Source organism: Malus sylvestris, chromosome 14 (assembly GCF_916048215.2).
Source record: "Malus sylvestris chromosome 14, drMalSylv7.2, whole genome shotgun sequence".
Classification (NCBI taxonomy): domain Eukaryota; kingdom Viridiplantae; phylum Streptophyta; class Magnoliopsida; order Rosales; family Rosaceae; genus Malus; species Malus sylvestris.
In genome coordinates this window covers 9529850-9547035 of record NC_062273.1, presented here as the reverse complement: position 1 = coordinate 9547035, position 17186 = coordinate 9529850, and positions in this window count along the sequence as shown.

Genomic DNA, 17186 nt, shown 5'->3' with positions numbered 1-17186 from the left:
TGTGACATGCATACTAGTTCTGTCCTGTCCTTGTTTTATATCTAAATAAATTCTTATTTTTGCATAAGTATGTCATATATATGTTGGAGGAATTCGGGAGATTAATAGTTCTCCAAATTATTTGAGAATGATACAATGTCTTACTGCAGACTGGCAAAAACTATTGTGCTTCATTTGTTGGGTATTTAATTCGTGTCTAGTGTTCAAATTAATTTAATACCACTTAGAAGAGGCAAGTTGACCACTATGACATATGTGCATTCACCTAAAAGGAAAAACGAATCCTTTGAGAGGCGAAATAATGTGATGGCCATCACCAAAGTGAGTTTTGCTTAACTCATGATAGGTCATAGCTAGTATCATGAAGTTGCTGAATGGCGACACAAAAGCATTGTTGAATGGCGCCAACAAATGTTTTTCTTCAAAACACAAGTGGCTTTTATAAAGTCTATGTGAAGATACATAAAGAGATTTTATCTTTCCAGAGAATTCCTATTTCTTAATACGAAAAAAAATTTATTCATAGCATTAAAAGCAACCACGATATGAGGGAATTGTGGGGCTGCCTTAGCTATTTTTGAGAAATATGATATACTTAAAAAGAATGTAAAAGTTATTTGCTTCTAGAAAGAGATAACGATTATCTCTTATAATTGAAGTTTTAAGGTATTGAAAGGTTGGAGATCTTCTAACAAATACCTTAAATGTGGGGGAGTTTACTCCAATGTTAGCAAATTACTTATCAAGTCTGAACGCATGTTTGGAGGAATTATGTTGGAACAACAATTCTCGGATGAAATATAATTTCATAAAATGGAAGGCGCACCAGAAGTGATGGTCATCAACCTAATGGATCTAATTAATTAAAGGTTTGATTAGAGAGTAAGTTGTATCATCGAGGGGAATGGGTTAAAAGCCGATGTCTTAAGAATTGCCATAATGGCAACCTAACCTAGATGACTGGAGATCCCGAGATCTAGGTTCCAAGGCACAACCGAATTGTAGATGATTCAATGGGAGCACTATGGAGATAATCTCCTAATCATGTCTTATGATGAAATAGTGATATATGCAGCGTGTTTAGGATAAGCTTTGCTTTTAATGATTCCTATACTTGGAAATAACAAGTGGGGTATTACATGATACTCTTAATGGGAAGTCACCTATCTTGAGATGTGTAGATATTTGAAGTTGTAGTTTTGGTCATGTTATATCATAGGATTGATTGGCTATGAATCTAACTAAATGAAATTTTCGTTTCATTTTACCCCATGACTTGTAGAAAAGAGGGAAAACTTTTCCTTCTATGTAGGGCAGAGAATAGCTGTGTTTGGATAGAGTAATTTGTCCATGAATATATCTCATTTTTGAGAAAGGATGCTTTCACTACCTCACGCTATGAACAAACTGTTAAATGGAAAAGTCCTTACATCCTACTGATCTGTAAAGAGAAAATGTTTGATGTTTCATCCTTCTGTTTTAAGATTTGGGGATTGCATGAACTTGCTGCCACCTTTTACTTTTGAGTTTATTTGGGACTTAACCACTGTATGCTCTCACCAGTTGTCATTTAAAATGTGGTCTTTGGACTGCTATCTGTAGGAAGTACAAGAGCAGCACAGAAATACCAAGTTATTGAATTCCCTTCTACGATTGGACCGAGAAGTAAGGTAATTGCGTCATCCTCATTTTCCTCTTCCCTAGGTATTTTAGTTTTATTCATATAATTTGACTGAACTTATTCAATTGCTGTCCAAAATTAGCCGCATGTGCAGCGGACTTAGCCTCTCCTTATCCTGATTCTGCGCTTGGTTTTGAAGCTATCTGTCACCTTCTTGGGTCGGCACTTGCTTGTTGGCCAAAAAGAAGGAAGGTCTTGTGTTCAAAATTAATTTTGAAAAGCTTATGATCACATTGATTGGGATTTCTTAGTTAATGCGTTGGAAAGAAAAGGGTTTGGTGATAGGTGGAGAAGATGGATATTGGGCTGCTTGAAATCTACCAACTTTTCCACCATAATAAATGGCCAACCAAGTGGTAAGTTTGGAGTGTCAAGATGACTTAGACAAGGCGATTCTCTTTCGTTTTGATTGTTTAATCATGTCTACAACCTGATTGGTGCATTTTATGCAAGAAAAGTTCAGAGTCTGTTGACCATTTGTTTGTTCACTATCCGGTGGCTTTAAATCTCTAGTTGAATTTATAAACACAAATTTTCCTGTAATGAATGAAACAAGAACACATGTACAAAATAATATTTTTGTATTAATAATTTGGGGTTACAAACTTACAATCTCTCTCAAAGACTGTCGAGGCTTGATCTTGGATGAATGGTTGGAACTTTCTTTAGGGGCCTTCGGGGCTTAATCTTGAAGGTTGAGAGAAGTTTCTTCAAGGGCATTTGGGGCTTGATCTTGAAGGTTGAACGGGGGTATCTTCAAGGGCCTTTGGGGCTTGATCTTTGAGGGTTGAGGATGAACGGATTTTCAAGGGCTTTTGGGCTTGATCTTGAAGAATGATGATGAATGGATGTTCAAGGGTTTTTGGGCTTGATCTTGAAGAATGGGTTGGAGGATTTGTTGATGTTGTTGATCCAAATGGCCGTTGGGGCTTGTTCTTGGGATGAACAGATGATGAACAATGAACACTTTCTTCAAGGGCCATCGTGGCTTGATCTTGAAGAAGGATTTAACAAAGAACGAAGAGGGCTTTATTGATCATTCAAGATTTTCTTGATAGCATTAGAGTTTCAAAGCTTCAAGGTTTTGGTGTGATGTGTATTAGTGAATGAAAATGAAGGCCTTAACTTCCTATTTATAAAATTCCAAAACTTGATTTTTGGATTTAAATAATCAGATGAAATAAATCATTTCTGCCAGGTGTTGACACATGTCTTATTTGATAACTTTTCCGATTTATTTCAATTTTTTGTTGAGTCACACGTTACTTGTAAAATTTATGTGACACGTGAGCGTTGAAATTTTAATTATTGGTCAACATTTATTTTACCAAAATTTCGATGTCTACAAATGCCCCCACTTCAAGGCGCATCGTATACATGTGCTTGTCACGTGTAGTAGATGCGTTTTGAAGTCCCTTAATGTAGATGTGGATCCAAGGGTCGTCGAGGCTTGATCTTGAATTAGGCTAGAAATTTCTTCAGGGGCTGTTGGGGCTTGATCTTGAATTTGGTTGGAAGATTTTCTGGTTTCCTCCAATTGTTGATTTTCCATAGGCTTAATCATGAAATGGGTTGGAGGGCTTTCTGGTTTCCTCCAAAGGTCTGAACTTACTTCTTTTATCTAGAGCTGAATTTGATTCAAGGGTGGTGGACCCCTGATCTTAAATCAAACTTTTGATTTCTTCAAAGGCTATCGAGACTTGATCTTGAATTTAAATGGGACCACGAGCAGTTTCACCTGGCAAGTGAGATTAGACTTTGTTGGGGGTGAATCAACACGTGCAGTTGTTGCGTTTATTGATTATCCACAAGCTTTATGTTTCATTGTTACTCGTTTTATCTGTTCTCTAGGCAGATGTAGATGAGTACTCGAGAGCGATGCTAGGTAAGCAATCATGGAAGGGGTTCCAGGCAATCGATTCCTGACTAGAAGCTCGATTCCAAGTGCCGACCGATTGTACTCTTTCTTATAATCCTGCAGGTAAGAACAAGGACAAAGAAAATGATAAGGGGAAAGCATGATATGAGACACTTTTGCTTTAGATGAGACACTTTCGCTTTAGACCCTGATGATATGAGATGTTTTTACCCTTGAAGAAGCAGTGGTGATTTGCACGACGAGGCTTTGCTATTCGGCGACGGTGCCAGTGAAAAGTTATTGAGGCTTCTCAAGCTCTTTGGTTAAAGCAATGATGTCGAGCTCAGATTTGACTTAGACTCCTCTATCTAGATTATGCAGTTCTGTATGGAAGGGCGTCGTGCTATAGTGATTTGTTCCAGCTCATCATGTTGCATTTTTCTCTGCTTGTTTCTTTTGCATAGTAGAAGTGGTGCACAACCTTTTTCCTTTTAATGGTCCTTCAGAGCATCACTTCTCAGTGACTCATCCATGCTTGGCAACTTCAATATAAAGAGCCAGCATCATAGCAACTGTCCTGAAGTATTCATTGAGTAAGTTAGAGACCTACCAACAGTTGAAGACGAGCACTCGAGAACAGTGCTAGGCAAGCAACCAGGCAAAGGTTCCAGGGAACTAGTTCCAAATCAGAAGTTTGATTTCAGGTTCCGACTGATTGCTTTCTTTCTCCTTGTCTTGCAGGTAAGAGCAAGGGCAAAGGAAAATATAGGGGAAAAGCATAATATGAGATACCTTTGCTTTCGACCCTGATGATATGAGATACTTTTACTTTTGAAGAAATAGCAGATGAACCAGCACATGTAATTGTTGTGCTTGTCTCCACATGCTTCGATGTATCATTTTTCACTTGCCTTATCTGTTCTCCAGGCATCTGGTATCTTCTTCGAAAGTACATTAACAGTTCAAGATGAGTGTTTTAAAACAGTGCTAGATAAGCAATCAAGGAAGAGGTTCCAAACAGTCGGTTCCAAATCGAAATGCTAATTCCAAGTACCAGTTGAAAAAGGTAGGGAGAACAAGAACAAGGAAAAGGGTAGGGAGAAAGCATGTTATGAGATACTCTTACTCTCGACCCTAATGATATGAGATACTTTTGCTCTGGTATTACTTGGTTAAAGAGGTATTTTCAGGAAGGAAGAAAACTAAGAGCTCGTTTGGATGTGCTTTTAAAATGACTGAAAGCGCTGTTGATGAAAATATTTTTGGAACCAATTCTTAGTAAAAATACAAATAAATTCTGAAAAAACACTTAAAGTGTTTCCTTAAAGAAGCACATAACTTGTATTTCTTCCAGAAAGCACTTTAAGTGCTTTTGGAATAAAAAAATATTTTCTCTAAAAGCGCATTCAGTCATTTTAAAAGTACATCCAAACGAGTCTTAAGTGTGTTGACAAGTTTGGTTGCAGATGTATTCTTGGCAAGGAAGAAGATTTTGGTGTTTTGGATGTGTGCCTTACCATGGAGGATGAAGGTCGACATATATAGGGATTTCCCAACAACGGGTAGTGGTGCGGACGTGGCCTTGTTACCCACTCTTGTCGACGATAGCGTTGTAGTTGGAATAGTAAAATTCACGAGTTTTCCACTTTATCAGATATTTTGACAAAGTTGCACGTCATATCTAAAAAGCTGGGATTGTGTCTGAAAAGTGCTGACGGACTTTATACAGGAAAATCCGGCTTTTGAAATATGAAGAGTGGTGTCTCTTCAATTTTTTGAACGGGTGGCTGTGTTACCCCTCATTTTATAGAGGTATCGATTGTATTCAAAATGCACACTTTGACGATTGCCCGCTTGTGAAAATTATCTTTGTTGTATTTTTGAGATTTTACTCTATCCAACCCTTTTCTTTCATCATTTCTGAAAATGGCCTACCCATCTAACATTTGCTTAGATTTGATTCTCAGGAGTGGTACAGGTGCACCACCTCAGGGTAATATATGGCGCTCGTCCTTCTTATCTTTTAATGGCCCTCTTACAGTTGAAAACTCAATGATGAGGGATGCAATAACGGCTACGGTAGTAGCTAGGAACCTCCTCACTCCTAGAGATAATAGGCTGCTTTCAAGACTGTCCAATGAGTTGGCTATGTTGGAAATGTGCCCTAAAACCAATCATATGATGATACTTTACAGACATTTCACATGTTAAACTAATCTAGTTTAATATCAAGGGAAAAGATTATTGTTTTAAGCCGTCTCATATAAATGTTATATGCTTATTAAACAATAAGTCCAAGGAATATGTAATTAGGAGAATGTGATTTAAACAAGTTAGATTAATGAGACCATTCTCTTTCGTATACATATCCTAAACGTTCCTGATCATAAGATTGCCAATTGAGCATTGACAGTCCGTTAAGATCAGTACATGCTATGTCTTCTCTTAGTGAGAGTGACTAGTCTCGAGTCATTGGTGTGATTGACACCAAGACAAGCATGTAGGTGCTCAATAGCGAATGAGTCCACTGAACACAATCAACGATGAGTTCTCATACTCATGTCACATGAGAACTCATGGTTGGGATAATGCAAAGTAGTCATTTGACCTGAGGCATCATAATTGTTTTGTGGTTAAGTCCTTGATCTTTGATTGTGTTAAAGTCACTCCATTCGAGGGTGTCCACGGCATAGTTGGGGTTAAGCCACTTAGCCATGAAGGCAAGTGAATGCGCAACAAGGGATCTCTAACCTTCAAACTGTTTGAGGGAAAATACTCTATGATATGATTAAGAATCTCTGGCCAAAGTATTAATGAGATTTAGGAAGTCGTTCCAAATCACATTCAAGGTAATCATATAAGCACACGAATCATATTGGATAGTAGACATGAATAAACTATCAAACCAAACAATGTGGTCAAGAGTATTGTATTAGAGAAAGATCGTATTGCATTTGTAATCCTAAACTGAATAGGTTCTCCACCTCTTCTGATTAGCTTGGGTAACCATGATATGCTGCTAGGTGTCACTCATGGTTTGTGGAAGCCCTAAACGTGTATAATCACTAAAGGGAGAATTGAAAGTAAGTTTCAATTCACAATCGATTTGAAATGGTTTTAATCGCTCACTGCCTCGCTAAAAGGAACCTAATGGATCGTACACCGTGAAAGGTAGAGATTGAAGAAACAACGGAGATGAGTAAGAATAATTAATTGGTTTAATTATTTATGGCAAGGATTAATTAATATGTTAATTAATCAAACGAATAAGTTCGTTAAAAGACCACGGGTTAGTTTTGGGCCTCAAGGCCCAATGGGCTTCGAACGTCAAGCCCATTGACTTAAGTTGTAATGACAACTTAATGACAAATAATTCACAAAGGCCTTAAAAGCCCAATGAAACCCTATGGCCGGCCATTTAGTTAGAGGAGTGGGTTTTGGACTTATTTACAAGTTTACCACTCCAATGAATTAAGGTATAAATATGACTTTATAGCCAAAATTCATTTAGGGTTTCTTTTAGAGAATTGGAGAGAACACATCTCTCCCTTTTCTCTCTAAGAGGCCGGCCCCCTTAGAGGGGATTAGCTAGTAATCTTTCTCCTCCAAGGTCACTCATTTCTTCATCAATCTTTCCTTGGTGTGGAGACTTAGAGGTTCTCAATTTTGAGAACTTGGAGAAACCAATTCTTCCATCCAAATCCATGGATCTAAGAAGCAAGGAATGAAGGCCCTCTCTTTGAGTGATTAGCCTTTGCTTATGCAAAGAGGAATCTACAAAGGTATAATATTTCTCAACTAACAAATGTTGTTTTAAGTTGAGTCAAGGTTCACCAATCTACTAGGCTTTGAATTTCATGGTTAATGTTTTATTTTTAAGTGCATACAAGCATGATTCCGCCTTTTAATTGTTAATTGCATACTATAGATGTTGCTTAAATGAACATGTTTTTTCACAAAATTTCCTTCAGGCTATCCAAGACTCCTGGCTTTCAGTGTTTAATGTACAGGCTCTATGTCCAATATGGGCCAACGCCTACTTGCTTGAACTTGCCAAGTTGAATCGTTGACAACCGAGGTGGCAAATCTTAGACAATAGATCAGACAGCTTAAGTGCGAGAATAGAGATTTACACATGCTTGCAAATAATTATTCGACGAGCATGAAGAAGAAGCTTGATCAGCTGCAGGACTGAATGTCGGATTTAAAGTGACCATCAGAGGTTTGTGGTTGTACTCCAGAGGCATTTTCTGCCTTCGTCATCTGGAGTTTGACCATCAAAGATTTGTGGCTGTACTCCAGAGGCACTTTGAATTAGCATGCGGGGACTCACGTCAAATGTGTTGATGCGTCACTTTTGAACATGTGCCTTTGTCCTGCAACTTAATCCCACCTAAAACCCTTCATATGGTGCCGTGCACCATTCCTGAAATCTTCATAATTTTTTTTTTTGTCAGCCAACACCTTTTCTTTCTGTTCTATATATCCCCACATGGTGTAGGGAGAAATGCAGAGGAGCTTGGAGTGGTGGGAAGCTAGGCATGGAGCAAGGATGTAAGTAGGTGTGAGTTGACAAACTTTGGTTTTGTTAATCACATTCAAAGGCAGTAGCAGAGCAAAAGAGGCAAGTATATGTGAGTTGACAAACATTGGTTTTGTTAATCACATTCAAAGGCAACAGCCATGGCGGAGGTGCAGAAGCAGCTAGAGCTTGAGGTAGAGTGTAAGGCATTGATTCTCATAACAGGCTAGTCGTTTGACAGCAGTCATTGAAGCTTTTCGTTGATTTTGATCATGGTGGCCAGAATGACGAGCTTGAGGTGGTGCAAGGTATCAAGCTTCACGACCGGCTAGTCGTTTTACAGTGGTCATTGAAGTTCTTCGCCAATTTTAATCATGGTGGCTAAAGTGACGAGCTCAAGGTTATTGGCAGCTTCAAGGAGGAAGATGCAAAGCTGGTGGCCCAGGGAACACAGCAAGGGGGAGACGGAATTGCAGAAGACAACCTCTGAAAAAGCTTCCACCTCCGTCGGGGACTTGGGCTTACACTGCTCATCTCCTTCACCTTGTTGTAACCTCCTCCCGCATCAAAGGAGGACCTCTCATATAAACAATGAGCAGTTGAATTTGAGTGAAGTAGTTGTACTGAAAAGCCAAAGCTTTAAGCTTTTTTCTCTTTTCTCACAACTCAACTCACAAAAATGGTTTTTCATCACCACCAACAGCAAACTTCTCATGAAATGGCGTTTCACTCATTCGGCGGTCTCCACAATGCAGGGTGAAACGACGACATCGTTATATCTCCATCCAAGAAGAGCAGTAAATGCGCACCCTTATCAATCATCCTCCACCGTACGACTAAAAAATTCAATCACCATAAACGCAGATCAAAGCTATGGCTTCAATCTTACGTCATCATCATCGATCGTTCATTCTAGAGATGAATTGGGAACTGATATGAGAAGCGGATAGTGGTCTCGAAGAAAAGAGGAAATTGTTGCCCTATATTCCGACTAAGCATTGTACGAGGAGAATGGAGCAGATGGCATCGGTGATGAGGAACATAGTGAGAAACGTGGTGGTGCTATGGAGAGGGACACCTTTCCAAGTGGAGTTACAAACGGGGCAGACGAGGCTGCCACGAGGAAAGCTCGAGTGGTCCAGATCGCGATCTTGATTGGAACAGAAACCACACTTTTCAGCACACTCGTCGTCTCTCAGTAACAGATCACAGTTCGATTTAAAGTTATGGTTACGCAGCTGTGGCTGATCTGGGGGTTACAGAGATAAGTACTGGTAGAGGTTGATAGATTTGAGCTTCTGCAGCAGAAAAGGGGATCGAGCGATGATCCGGTGTGAGGGTGTTGTGATGGGGTTCCTTCTTTCCTGGGTAGAATGGGACATGGTCCACCAATAATCTTAATGGCAACAACATCGGCCCACTAATAGAAGTCAGCGTACTTGATGGGTCTGGGCTCGATGACGAACCTGTCCGTCTGTAGTTTATTTTGTTGCTGCTGGTATTTGTTTTTCCTTTTTTTTATTATATAATATATATATATATATATATATATATTAAAATAAAAAGAAGAAACTGTAATTTTTTTTAATAAAGAAATTGTAATAAAATTGACTTTCATTAGTCAAGCATTTAATAAAACCCTTATTTTTTATTTTAATGTGACTAAACTCGAAATTGAATGCTCGAGCTGCCTACACATCCTTCCAATGAAGAGATCAAATCATAATGTAATTCAAATACATTGTATTTATTTATTTATTTTTATTTTTATTTTTTTGTGCAGTACGCAATTTATGCTCTTGCAGGCCAGGAGCATTTTGGTGTCGTTTGCATTTTCAGCTCGTGTAGGCAAGGAATGTTTGGTTGTCGCCTTTTAGGCTTATGCGAACGAGGAGCTTGATGAATTTGTCAAACAATCTTGGAAAGGCATTCCATGCAATCTTCATAGCAAGGAGTCTTGACCGAGTGATTGATGAAGTCTTCGAGGAAGAAATCGTGCATTGTGATGGGGATGGACGCTCTTCGTGTCGAAGTTTCATCATCCTCAACATTTTCACATCGCTTCGGAGGTTGACGAGAGTTGTTTTGCCCCTTTTCCGATAGGTGAACTTGTGAAGGAGACGTATGCTTCTTGTACAGTTTCTTCAAAGTGGCATGAATCCATCCTTAAACTTCACTCGGCTTGATTGGCATGGTTTTAGAGCATGCCCCCAGCGATTGAGGTGAAGATTTTAAGTTGACAGAGCCAGAAGTGACGGTGGTATAATTTAACTTCACCACATCGTTAAGATCTAGCTCGACGATTCCTTTCTGAGCTAGCTTCATGATGAGATCTTTCAGCATGAAGCACTTTTCCGTCGAATGACTAATGAAGCGATGGAATTTATAGTATCTTGGATTGTTGGTACGATTCATCTCTTCCGACCGTCTGCACTCATGTAGGTCGATCACATTTTTGTCGAGCAAGTCTTTCAATATGGCAACTACATTAGAGTCATGGAATGGATAAGTCTTATCCTCAAGCTCATTCAAAGTGCGTCGACGCATCTCTTAATCACGAAAAGCTTTGGTTCGAATTGCCTTGCCTCATGTAGAGATTTTGACGGGAGCTGTGTTGACCGTCATTGCTTCCTTGGTGGATTTCCATGCAGCCTTCTCCATCTTTGGCCCAAAAACTTTCTTGTTCTTGTAGTCGGTGATCAGTTCTTTTTTCCCATGATAGGCGATGCTCAACTCTATGTCATGGGCGCACGTGGCTAGCTCTTCGAAGGTCTATGGTTTGATGCCTTGAAGGATGTAATGTAATCCTCATTACATGCCTTAGACACACATCTCGATCGAGGAGGTCTCCAAGAGTCTGTCTTTGCAGTCGAGACTTAGAGTGCACCATCAGTTGATGTAGTTAACAACTAGCTCATCCTTCCACTGCTATGTATTTGTGAGCTCCAACATGCTTATAGTGCGGCGGGTGTTGTAGAAGTGGTTGAGAAATTCTCGCTCCAATTGCTCCCAACTCTTGATGGACTTAAGCTCTAGGTCCGTGTACCAGTCGAACGCATTCCCATTTAGAGACCAGACAACTGCTTTGTAAGGTAGTCTCTACAGTCCCCGCGTTATTGCAAGTTTCGACGAAATGAGCGACGTGTTGCTTTGGGTTTCCATTTTTATCAAACTGCATAAACTTTGGTGGTTGGTACCCTGTCGGCATCCTCAAGCTAACAATTTTCTTGGTGTATGGCTTTGAGTACAGCAATGCATCCTGCGAAGTGTCTCCTTCTTGTGTTCTGACAATGTTGGCAATCATGTCCTGGATATGTTGTATAGAAAGAGAGCCTATGAGTGTCGTTACCTGGTCTGGCTTTTCCTCGACTTTCTCCACCAGAGGCTGCTCTTCTTTGTCGACTTATCTCTTTAGTGGACCAACATTTGGGTTACGGTCAACTTTTTCGTCATGCTGCGCCTCCAATCGGTTGATGAGTGCGGTGATTTGCAAGTCTTTCTCTTCCGCAGTTCTTGTGAGCCTTGCAATTGCTTCACTTATTTGAGCTAGTTGTTCTTCAATGGAGGTAACGCTGATGGTCATGACTTGTGCAACCGATAGACGCGACTTTTTTTCAGACATCCAAAGTGCTAACAAAGAACCCCGTTGGCTGTTTTGGGACGTTATCTTGTGCGCCTCAACAGCATGCTTCGGTGCCCCCAATGAGCTCAGGTTGATGATGGACTCGCGACTTTGATGCTCCCCTTGCTCTATAAAGTGGCACCAACTTTGAAGCAACATGTTGAAGAGCGTTTGTGGAGCCAATGGATTGTCCATTCATGCCGAAAATGCTCAGGATCTTTCCTTTGGTGGTTGCAAAAATGGCTTGTCCCTTGCTTGATGTCATTGATTTTGAAGTGTGTTCGTTCCTTAACGGAGAAAAAGATGAGAGGTAGACGTAGTCCCACCGGGCCTGCCAAATTTGTAAACACGAATTTTCCTGTGATGAATAAAACAAGAACCCGTGTACAAAATAATATTTTTGTATTAATGATTTGGGGTTACAATCTCTCTCAAATTTGATCATCTGATTCGATCTTCGTAAGGTGTTGATTTGTGGATATTTTGTTGATCCAAGGGCCGTCGAGACTTGATCTTGGATGAACGGTTGGAAGTTTCTTCAAGGGCCTTCGGGGACTTGATCTTGAAGATTGAACAGGGGGTATCTTCAAAGGCCTTTGGGGCTTGATCTTTGAGGGTTGAAGATGAACGAATCTTCAAAGGATTTTGGGCTTGATCTTGAAGAACGGTTGTGCGGATTTCTTCAAGGGCTTTTGGGCTTGATCTTGAAGGTTAATGGATGAACAGATCTTCAAGAGCTTTTGGGTTGATCTTGAAGAATGGTGATGAACGGATGTTCAAAGGTTTTTTGGGCTTGATCTTGAAGAATGGGTTAGAGGATTTGTTGGTGTTGTTGATCCAAATGGCCATTGGGGCTTGATCTTAGGATGAACGGATGATGAACGATGAACACTTTCTTCAATGGCAGTCGGGGCTTGATCTTGAATTGGTAGAAGTTCTTCAAGGGCTATCGGGGCTTGATTTTGAAGGAAGATTTGAGGAAGAATGAAGAGGGCTTTCTTGATCCTTCGAGATTTTGCTTAAGAGCTTTAGAGTTTCAAAGCTTCAAGGCTTTGGTGTGATGTGTATTGGTGAATGAAAATGAATGCCTTGACTTCCTATTTATAGAATTCCAAAACTTGATTTTTGGATTTAAATAATCAGATGAAATAAATCATTTCTGCCAAGTGTTGACATGTGTCCTATTTGATAACTTTTTCGATTTATTTCAATTTTTCATCGAGTCACACGTTACGTGTAAAACTTATGTGACACGTGAGTGTTGAAATTTTAATTTGTAACATCCTACATCGCCCAGGGGAGTGGATCCTGTAAGCCTTATATGTATATTCCCATCTCTACGACCTAGCATGAGGCCTTTTGGGAGCTCACTAGTTTTGAGTTCCGTAGGAACTCTGAAGTTAAGCGCGTTCGTGCAATAGCAATCCTAGGATGGGTGACCCACTAGGAAGTTCTCATGTGAGTTCCGAAAAACAAAACCGTGAGTGCGTGTTTAGGGGCCAAAGTGGACAATATAGTACTACGACGGAGACGGGGCCTGGGATATGGTGGAGCCCGGGCCAGGATGTGACAATTTGGTATCAAAGCCAATCCCTGACCGGATGTGTGCCGACGAGGATGTCGGGCCCCTAAGGGGGTAAATTGTAACATCCCCCAAGGGAGTGGATCTTGTAAGCTTTATATGTATATTCCCATCTTTACCTAGCACGAGGCTTTTTGGGAGCTCACTAGTTTCGAGTTCCATCGAAACTCCGAAGTTAAGCGAGTTCGCGCGAGAGCAATCCCAGGATGAACGGTGGAGGCGAGGCCTGAGATGTGGTAGAGCTTGGGCCAGGATGTGACAATTTGGTATTAGAGCCAATCCCTAGCCGGATGTGTGCCAACGAGGACGTTGGGCCCTTAAGGGGGGTGGATTGTAATATCCCCTAAAGGAGTGGATCTTGTAAGCATGATATGTATATTCTCATCTTTACCTAGCACGAGGCTTTTTGGGAGCTCACTGGCTTCGGGTTCCATCGGAACCCCGAAGTTAAGTGAGTTCGCACGAGAGCAATCCCATGATGGGTGACCCACTGGGAAGTTTTCGTGTGAGTTCCCGAAAACAAAACCGTGAGAGCGTGGTCGGGGCCCAAATAGGACAATATCGTGCTACAGTGGAGTTGAGCCCAGGATGTGACATAATTATTGGTCAACATATATTTCACTGAAATTCTGATGTCTACAGAATTGTTTAAGGAGTTCGGTATTGGTTGGGTTTTACCAGGCATTGTTATTCTTTTATGGTATAGGAACATAAATTATCATGAAAAGGGAAGAAAATCAAGGTCTTATGGGGATGTATAGTTTCTACCATTTTTTGGGTCATTTGGATGGAAAAAAACAAGCAAATTTTTTTAGGACAACGAAGGCAGTAGAACGGAGGATATGTGGGATAATGTTCGATTATGGTCATTTCTGTGGGCTTCGGTTACTGCATAATTTAGAGATTTGTCTTTTTCAGAAATTTGGTGTAACAAGAATGCAGCTATTAGTTAGTTTTTTTAGTCTCTCAATGTTTGGGTGATGGTGTTATTTATCTTGTTTTGTTTGTGTCATTGCGGACTTTTTGTTTGCTTCTGTATTTTTATTCTTCAAAAAAGGTTATAAGTGAAACTTCCTTGCAGTGATTTGGGTTATTATTGTATCTTTTGCCATCTTGCCTCACTTTCTCCTTCTCTCCCAGGCTAAATTACAAATTAATGGTTGCTTCCCACCCTTCACTGGAGGCGACGTTGAAAGTTGTTGGTTTTCTCTTTTTATTTATATGTATGGGTACTATATTTAATCTTAATTGTCCAGATGAAACAACATGAAAAGTATGCTAGAGCTGAGGTCCTTAGTCTTCAAAGCAAGGTTTGCACCTTCCCTCCCACCCTCTAGTTTTTATTAACAACATGATCATTGTGTTCATAATTACAAACTCTCTGTCAGGACCCATATTAAAGGCATACTGAGAGTCTTCAACCTCTTTTTTAGGCTGCAAAGCTTCATGCAAAGAAAATCAAGGTGAAGATATGGACGAACTACACACCCACTCCTACATATCCAAAAACAATAGATAACAAGAATTTGGTTGGAAACGTAAATCAACATTCTTGTTTTTTCTTCTTCCAGATTTGGGAGAAGTGGAGGTTCTCATTAGCATACATTTTTCTTTAATCCCTTTCCCATATGAAAAAAAAATTTGAATTCGATCTTCCGGGGTGTAGGCTTGGATCGTCACAGTGGGATGGGGGTCTTTAATGCCACCGTTGAAGTATCAAGGAGATACCAACTTATGTTGGGCGTACCCGACAGTAATGTGTGTAGAGGCCCTATACTTCATTGAGACCAGAGAGCACATATCAGTGGACATTACTAGCATGATCGAGAGTGCCAAGGACACCATGTTACAAGATGGTATGAATTCGCCTGAGAATGGCTTAGAAGTCATGGAAAAAGGTGCCCTTTTTCAGCAGGGCTGGCCCCCTCAAGGTAAACCTATTTGCATATTCTTCATAAAATAAATTATTAAATTTTGGATTTTGAATGTCGATAATAAGTTGGTTTTGTTTCCAAGGTAAGGAATAGCTGTTTTTCTTGGGTGAAGTTAAGAAATTGTTGGGCGAACAAGAGATGAAACAGGTACTTGATTTTGGCCCAATTTGTGCTATTTTGGATCGGTCCCCTCATCATTAACAATAATCAAGTGCCTGTTTCATCTCTTGTTCGCCCAACAATTTCTTAACTTCAACCAAGAAAAAGAACTCTTCCTTACCCTGGAAACAAAACCAGCTTATTATCGACATTCAAAATCCAAAAATAATAATGTATTTTATGAAGAATATGCAAATAGATTTACCTTGGGAGGGCAGCCCTGTTGACAAAGAGCACCATTTGCCATGACTTCGAAGCCACTCTCAGGCAAATTCGTGCCATCTGGTAACATGGTGTCCTTGGCACTCTCAATCATGCTAGTAATGTCCACTGATATGCGCTCTTCGGTCTTAATGAAGTATAGGGCCTCTGCACACGATGTTGTGGAGTACGCCCAACATAAGTTGGTATCTCCCTTATACTTCAACGGTGGCATTAAAGACCCCTAATCCACGTGATTCACAAAGTTGGGCTTTTGACTGCCCATTGTGACGGTCCAGCCTTAAAATCGAATTCAATTTTTTTTTTTCAAATGGGGAAGGGATGAAAGGGATTAAAGAAAGATGGATGCTAATGGGAACCTCCACTTCTCCCAAATTTGGAAGAAGAAAAAACAAGAATGTTGCTTTACCTTTTCAGCCAAATTCTTGTTATGAATTGTTTTTGGATATGTAGGAGTGGGTGTGTAGTTTGTCTATAACCGCATATTATCCCACATATCCTCCCTTCTACTGCCTTCTCGTTGTCCTAAAAAAATCTGCTTGTTTCTTTCCATCCAAATGACCCAAAAAATAGCTAAAACTACACATCCCCATAAGACCTTGATTTTCTTCCCTTTTCATGATAATTTATGTTCCTCTACCACAAGAGAATAACAATGCCTAGTAAAACCCAACTCATACCGAACTCCTTAAACAATTCAACTAGAGATTTAAAGCCACCAGACAATGAACAAACAGATGGTCAATAGACTCTGAACTTTTCTTGCATAAAATGCACCAATCAGGTCGTAGACATGATTAAACAATAAAGACGAAAGAGAATCGCCTTGTCTAAGTCTTCTTGACATTTCAAACTTACCCCTTGGTCGACCATTTATTATGATAGAAAAGTTTGTAGATTTCAAGCAGCCCAATATCCATGTTCTCCACCTATCACCAAACCCTTTTCTTTCCAACACATTAACTAAGAAATGCCAATCAATGTGATCATATGCTTTTCAAAATTAATTTTGAACACAAGACCTTCCTCTTTTTCACCCCTGTTTCCTCAACCACTTTGTTGGCCACTAGAATTGTATCAAGAATCTGCCTTCCTTTCACAAAAGCGCCTTGAGCTTATGAGCTTGTGCCATTAATTACCTCCTTTAGTCTAGAGGCCAACACTTTTGGCAAAATCTTGTATAAACTCGTTGTCAAGCTTATACGCCTATAATCAGCAACACTAAATTGATTTTGCTTTCTTTGGTACGAGAAAGATGCACGCTTCATTTGTGACTGCTTGATGACACCTCTGCTATGAAATTCGTTGAAAACCCTCACAATATCTGATTTTACCACCTCCCAATGTTGCTAAAATAATTCCACAGTAAAACGATCAGGACCTGTTGATTTATCACCCCCACAATCGAACATTGCCTTTTTTATTTCCTCTTCTTCAAAAGCCCTCTCCAGCCATGTTCCTTCCCCTTCCCTAATTGGACTCTAATCAATGCCTTCTAAACCCTACCTCACCTCCGAATTTTTGGAATAAAGATTTCGAAGAATTGAATCAATTCTTGTTCGATGACTTCAATATCTTCCACATTTCCTCCCCCTTCCAGCTTCAA